Source organism: Panthera pardus, unplaced genomic scaffold (genome assembly GCF_024362965.1).
Source record: "Panthera pardus isolate Hobbes unplaced genomic scaffold, ASM2436296v1 HiC_scaffold_24, whole genome shotgun sequence".
Taxonomy (NCBI): domain Eukaryota; kingdom Metazoa; phylum Chordata; class Mammalia; order Carnivora; family Felidae; genus Panthera; species Panthera pardus.
Window position 1 is genome coordinate 135,511,502 of NW_026526810.1, and position 7,374 is coordinate 135,518,875.

At 47.6% G+C, this 7,374-nt stretch overlaps 1 long non-coding RNA gene across 1 annotated transcript; it reads left to right on the top strand.

Annotated features, from left to right (window-relative positions):
* The first annotated feature begins 205 nt into the window (after positions 1 to 205).
* Positions 206 to 2,037, top strand: LOC109274625 (uncharacterized). The gene is made up of 2 exons (XR_002083754.2): positions 206 to 1,408; positions 1,586 to 2,037. It is a non-coding gene; the product is annotated as an uncharacterized LOC109274625 (long non-coding RNA).
* The last annotated feature ends 5,337 nt before the right edge of the window (positions 2,038 to 7,374 follow it).

Sequence of the window (7,374 nt, forward strand, 5' to 3'; positions counted from 1 at the left end):
GTAGAAAGAAGTGCGTCAGAAGGGCCCCTGGGCGGCTCAGCCGGGTGAGTGCTGGTCTCTTGCTTCCGGCTCAGGTCATGATCCCAAGGTCAAGGGATCAAGCCTCCAGTCGGGCTCTGCACTGAGCATGGGGTCTGCTCAAGATTCTCTCTCTCTCCCTCTGCCCTCTCTCCAGCTCGTGCTCGCTCTCTCTCTCTCTCTCTCTCTCTCTCTAAAATAAAAAATAAAGACATCAGTCATATTGGAGAAGGGCCCACCATAATGGCCTCATCTTAATTACATCTGCAAAGACCGTATTTCCAATAAGATCACATGCTGGGGTGCTGGGGGTTAGGACTTTAGCACATAATTTGGTGGGGGGGACACACTCAGCCCCTTATGGACTGACTCGTGCCTCCCCAAGTTCATATGTTGGATCCCCAGCCCCCAAGGTGGCTATATTTGGAGTTAAGGCCTTGAAGGAGGCCTTTAAGGATAGATGAGGTCATGAGAGTGAGGCCCTGATCCTCTAGGGCCCATGTCCTACTAAAAAAATAAAAGAGACACCAGAGATCTCTTTTTCCACGCACACACGGAGGAGGTGAGGTCACAGCAAGAGGGCGGTGTCTGCGAGCCGTGAAGAGAGTTCTCTCTGACAGCACCTTCCGCTCGGACTCCTGGCCTCCAGGGCCCTGAGAAAATCGCTCCGTTGTTGATGTCGCCCAAGCTGTGGCGTTCTGCTCTGCCTCCCGAGCAGGTTAACACAGAAACCGTAACGGAGGCTTGTCTATTAAATCGTCTGTTTCCAGCGACAGAATCTCAGCTTAAATCCCCTTAAGCAAAAAGAAAAACTGAACAGGCCGAGATCCGGTAACACAAGACCCAGGATTTCCTTTGGCTCTCTCTCTCTCTCTTCTGCGCGTGCCCCTCCTGGCTCCTGTCTCCTCCTGGTGGTTCTGTCCCGGGATAAGTCTCCTCACCGGCGCCTTCCATAGGAGGTCAGGCCCGAGGCACCGAGGGACTCAGGCTTCACGGCAACACCCTGGGGGAGGGCAGGGTTGTCCCCCTGGAACACAGGGACTGGCGGTGAAGTGCAGAGCTCAAAAAACAAAAGATTGCAACAATGATGACAAAGGGACCCCGGAGTGACAGAAAGAGCTCCCAATGCCAGGGGTGGATCAATCCAAAAAACAAAGTAAATAGCCTCATATTGGATTATAACCCAAAGTGAAAAAAAAAAGAAAGATTCACAAGTTCACATCGACATAGATGATGGAATAAATAAACGAATGTGGGAAGAGACAGATGTCCCGTGCGGAAGAGTTCCAGATACTGGCTGCAGATGTTCCACATTGAAGGGGACGACTCCCCACACAAGTATGGGCTGCAAGTGACTCCCTTCTGGAGGTGACAGTGTGGATGCAGCGAGGTAAGAGGTAATGCGGTTTTGGTTTTGTTTTTGTTTTTTTTGGTCAGGAGAAACCTGACACACGTTATCTCAGCCACGTGCTCAAGGTCAGCGTCCACAGTGATGCATCACGTTGATAGGACATCCCCTGAAAGATGTGATGGAAATAAAACTTGACTTCTGTGCTCTCCTCCCCAGATCCCGTAACCCCAGCATAATCGCGAGAAAGACACGCGAGAAAGACACCCAGGAAAAACGCAGTGGGGGGACGTCTTACACAACATTCAACCGGTCGTCGTCAAAACGTCACGGTCAGAACAACAAGGAAAGTCTAAGAAACTGTCACCACCAAGAGAAGCCTAAAGAGACAAGATGACTGAATGGAATGTGGGTCCTGGAAGGTGTCCCGGAACAGGAAAAGGACAATAGGGAAAAACTAACGGAATCTGAATGAAGTACGGAATTTGGTCCATAATAATATGTCAACACAGGCTCGATAAATGTGACAAATGTACCATATCATTAATAGCAAGGGACACCGCGTGGAGTATATAGGAACTCTCTGTACTATCTTCATAATAATTGAGTAGCTGTAAAAGTGTCCTCAAATAAAAGGTTTATTGAAAACTAAATAAAATTAGGAGGCGCCTGGGTGGTTCAGTCAGTTAAGCGTCCAACTCTTGACTTCAGCTCAGGTCATGGTCTCATGATCTCATACGTTGGGCTCCACGCTGAGCGTGGAGCCTGCTTAAGATTCTCTCTCTGTCTCCCTCTTTCTCAAAATAAATAAGTAAACATTAATCCTGAATAAAATTGGAACCAGGTCCCGTAATGAACAGTTAATTCCATGGCAACTTGACTGGCCATGTTAGACATCATTTCGTAGGGCGTCTGTGAGGGTGTTTCAGGATGAGATCAGCACTTGACTCAGTGGAGTCAGTTCAGCAGATTGCTACCTGCCCCCAGTGTGGATGGGCACTGACGAAGCTGGACACATCGAGCCCCTACATTCTGATGAGTCTTTTGTACCAGTAGAAGGGGTCTCCCCACCGGTCAGCAGTATTGGCCTCTCCACCTATAGAGGTATCGGACTTTCCACCCGCATCTGAGGGGATTAACCAAATATTTTGATAGGTGCTCACGAAGCAGAAGTTCTGTACTGAATGTTGCAGCTTGAGATGTTAGCAAGGGCCATCACGGTTTGGACGGTTAATGGGCTGAAACATGGGCCAAAACGTGGCCAAAAACACGAAGTTATTTGTGTCTCCTGTGAATGGTCACCGAAAGTGACCTCGGCATTGGAGAATTTTAATAAGCAAGTACCTAGCTTTTGATAATGAAGGGGTGGTTGTTTTCCCCAGCCACCTCTGTCATCACCAATGGGCTTGTGAACAGAACGGCCATGGTGGCAGGGACGGAGATGATGCATGGTCTGACCAGCATGGACTTCCACTCACCAAAGCTGATCTGGCTACAGTCTGGCAGGGTGCCCAATCTGCCAGCAACAGAGACCAACGCTGAGCCCCGATATGGCACCGTTTCCTGGGATGTTCAGCCAGCTGCTACCTAATGGCAGGTTCATTAATTGGACCGCTTTCACTGTGGAAGAGGCAGAGTTTCATTCTCACTGGAAAAGACGTTTACTCTGGGTATGGATTTTCCTTCTTGGCACACATTGCTTTAGCCAAAACCACCATCTGTGGACTTACAAAATGCCTTCTCCACTGTCATGGTACTCCACGCATCATTGCTTCTGGTCAAGGAATTCCCTTCATAGCAAAAGACTGCTGCAATGGGCCCATGTTCATGGAATCCATTGGTCTTTCCATGTTCCCCACCATCCTGAGGCAGCCGGCTTGAGAGTGGGGTAGAAAGGCCCTGGGAAGACCTAGTTACAAGGCAACTAGGTGGTCGTACCTCACGGGGTTGGAACAAGGCTCTCCAGAAGGTTGTCTGTGCTCTGAAGAGCACCCACTATATGGTGCAGGTTCTCCCATAGCCAGGATCCACAGATCCGGGAATCACGGTGTAGAAGTGGGAATAAGACCACTCGCTATTACCCCCTAGTGACCCACAAACAAAAGTTTTACTTCCTGTTGCCTCAACTTGATGTTCTGCTGGCCTAGAGGTCTTACTTCCAGAGGAAAGAATCCTTCCACCGGCAGACACAACAATGATCCTGTTGAACCGGAAGTGAAGTCTGCTATCCAGGCACTTTGGGCTCCTCATGCCTCTGAAACAGCAGGCAAGGAAGGGAGATACGGTGTTGGCTGGGGTGACTGATCCTGACCTCAAGGGGAAATGAGGCTACTCCTCCACAGCGGAGGGAGGGAAGAGTATGTTTGGAAAACAGGAGATCCCTAATGGCGTCTCCTGGTATCACATGCCCCGTGGTTAGTGTTCACGAGACTGCCACCACCCAATCCAGGCAAGACTAAGAGTGGCCCAGACCCTTCGGGAATGAAGGTTTGGGTCACCCCACCATATAACAGACCATGACCAGCTAAGGTGCTTGCTAAGGCAAAGGGAATGAGAACGGGTAGTAGGAAGGAAGTTGTTATAAATACCAGCCATGACCACATGACCAGTTACAGAGACAAGGACTGTGATTGCCATGAGTACTTCCTCCTTATTTTTCTATGAATGTGTATGTGTGCATACATGTGTTCTTTCTTATTTCCTTATCATATGACATAAGACATGTTGACTTTATATCATAGTATTTAAGTATTGTTAATTTTACATCATGGTATTTATGTCACAGAAGATCAAGGAGAAGTGTAAACATCACTCAAGGACTTTACCTCGTCTTCTGGGGAGGGAGTGGGAGTGTTTTCTGTTGGACGCAGAATAGCTGTATTGCGTGGACAGAATCACGACCTTGTTCATGTTTATTTGGAGATAAGTACGGTTTAGGAGATAGGTGCCAATTCGACAAAGGACAGACTTGTGAAGGTTAGTTTTATGTGTCAGCTTGCCTGACCATGGGGTGCCCAGATGAAACATTATTTCTGAGTGTCCTAAGAGGGTGTTTTGGGGGGAGATTAGCATCTGAATCAGTGGACTCAGTAAATTGCCCTCCATAATGTGGGTGCCCACCACCCGATCCATTGATGGCCTGAATAGAACAAAAGGAGGGAAAGGGAGGAATTTCTCCCTTTTCTCCTGCTTCTTTGAGCCGAGACATCTCCCCTCAGCTCCTCTTGCCCTCAGACTGGGATTTATACCACTGGCTCGCCAGGTTTTCAGGCCTTCAGACTCTGAACCACACCACCAGCTTTTCGGGGTCTCCAGCTTGCAGACAGCAAACCGTGGGATTTCTCAGCCTCCAAAACTGTGTCAACCAATTCTTCATAATAAATCTCCCTTTATATCCATAAATATCCTCTTGCTTCCATGTTGCTGGAGAACGCTGAGTGATTCAGCTCCTTAAAGTAATGTTGGGCATTCGAGAAACGTGTCCCTACTAAACAAGCCTAAACTGCACACTGAAATAAATTCTGGATTCTGGATGGGTGGGGGATTCAAATATATACGTATATTAAATGAAACCATAAAAGTACTAAATGAAAAATGGTGGTGAATGTTTATATAATCTTGAAATCAAGAAGTTTTTCCTGAATGTAACTCCAAAGGCAAAACCCATGACAGATAGCTTTTTTTTTTTTTTAAGTAGGCTTCACATCCAGCGTGGAGCCCCGTCACACCCAGCGTGGAGCCCAACATGGGGCTTGAACTCACGGCGCTGAGATCAGGACCTGAGCCGAGACCAGGAGTCAAACGCTCAACCGACAGAGCCACCCAGAAGCCCCGAAAAGATAGCTTTGAGTACATGAGATGTAATCTCTGTATGGCTGAGAAGAAAAAATAATACAGATGCTAATAAAAAAAAGCAAATAATTATCTCATATTCACTCTATTGAATAGAGTTGTTGTAAACAACTATTGTTGTAAACCTTTTATTAAATCATTCAGTCCCCGTAACGAGCCTACAAAGTGTTAATACTAATCCTAGCTATAGATGAAAACACCAAGACTCTGGTAGGTGAAGGAACGTACCCAAAGTCACACAGCTAGGAAGTGATAGGGCATTGTGACCACGCATGTGCTCTTAACCACAACAGAGGCCTACACCGGAAAACCTGAGAACATTTCTTGAACCGGATACAAAAAGCAAAGATTAATATCTTTATGACGGTAATATACATATGTGCTCTCACCCACGAGAAAAAGACAAACACCTCAATAGAAAAACAGGCAAAGGAAGTAATGAAAAAAGGCAATCCACACAGGAAGTAATTCAGTCAATGCCTGTTAAAAAAAAAAAAATCAACCCCACCAGTTATCAAAGCGAGGCAAATTGAAACAAGGCACCTTTCTGCTCTATCCAACTGGCTCAGCTCCTAAAGAATTCACCTCCACCGGCAGTAAGCCTTGCAAAAGTCGGGTTCTTCTAGAAGCAGAGTCTGAAATGGAGTTAGTGAGCGACGGGGTGTTTATCAGGGACTGGCCTAAGAGTCAATACCTGTGGAAGGAAGCAGAGGGAAGGGCAGGTCAGAAGCGGAAGGAAAGTTTGAAACAGACCCAGCAGTAGCTCCCACAGGGAGACCTGGAGCGGGGGTGCTGTCCTGAGTTGGGCAGAGTTGGATGACTTTTACGCCCCCACATCGATATGTCACTGGAGGAGCCTGGCCCAGAGAAGGGAAACTGGCCATGACTTTGGGCGAGGGGGCTCTGCAGGGGCTCACAGCTGAAGGCACTCCCGGCAGCGGGGGTGACAGGTCTTGCCTGGAAGAGGAATCTGGGCAACTCATCACAGAGATACAGAAAAATACATATTAAGACCATTTAAATATGCAACCCGTTTCTCTTTGCTCCATGACAGAAGTCAAAGGGGGGTTAGAGTTCTCATTCTAGGAAGAGCTACATGCCTAACCCCCGCCCCCACCTCCGCCCCTCCTCTCACATCCCACCAGGTCTGCCTTGGAGACCATCAGGGCCTCTCCCAAGATGCCCTGTACCCATTGCTCTGCCCTTGGGAACAGCTTGTACTGTTGTGAGAGCCGATTGTTCAATTTCCAGGCATTCCGTAAGCTGGTTGTAAAACCGCTGGTAGCTTGAAATGAGCCATCGTGGGAGGATTTATACCATGGAAATGGCCAAATGCTACAAGTCAGGCCAAAAGAGCGCCATTAACTGTATATCCTTGTTCTCTTCATCCATCAAGGATGCCCAGGCTCCCAGGCCATCCCTTGGGACCTTAATCCCCAGGAGGTTCTGCCCCATCTTCCAGCCCTTCTCACTCCCAAAGGCCTTCTCTGTGCCCTTGGAACTTAAGCACCATGAGCGAGAGCACCTCTCTCCTGCCAGTTCTCTCCACGGTCTTGCTCTGTCTGCAACCCAGATCTCTGTGGCTCCCTCTTGCTCCTTATGTTTACTTCCAGATTACCATTCCTCCCACCTGCTCAAACCCTTCAGCTCCCAGTTATGGCTGTCTACTAATCCCTAGTCCCCCTTGCTTGTTCCTAGAAGATTTCCACTCCTGGCTCGCTGTCACTCCCCTTAAACCACTCCTGTCCTAATTCTTGGTGATTTGAATATCCACAGAGATGACCTTTCTATTCTTTGACCTCCACTCCCCCAATGACCTTGTCTTTCACACTTCCTCAGCCACCCCTCCCCATGATCATTCTCTAGTTGTGCACTGTCCAGACCGTGGCCACAAGCCCCTTGAAATGTTCCTGGCCCAAAATGAGATGTGCTGTCAGGCGAAATCGAGATTTCAAAGACTTAGCATAGAAAAACAATTTTAACTATCTCATTAATAATTTGGGAGGGGGGATTCAGTTAGTCTTAAGAGCTTTTTAACTTTTTTTCCAGCTTTATGGAGGTCTAATCGACAAATAAGAATTATATATATTCACGGGGTACAATGTGATGTTTTCATGTATGAGTACATTGTGAAATAATTACTACAATCAAGCTAA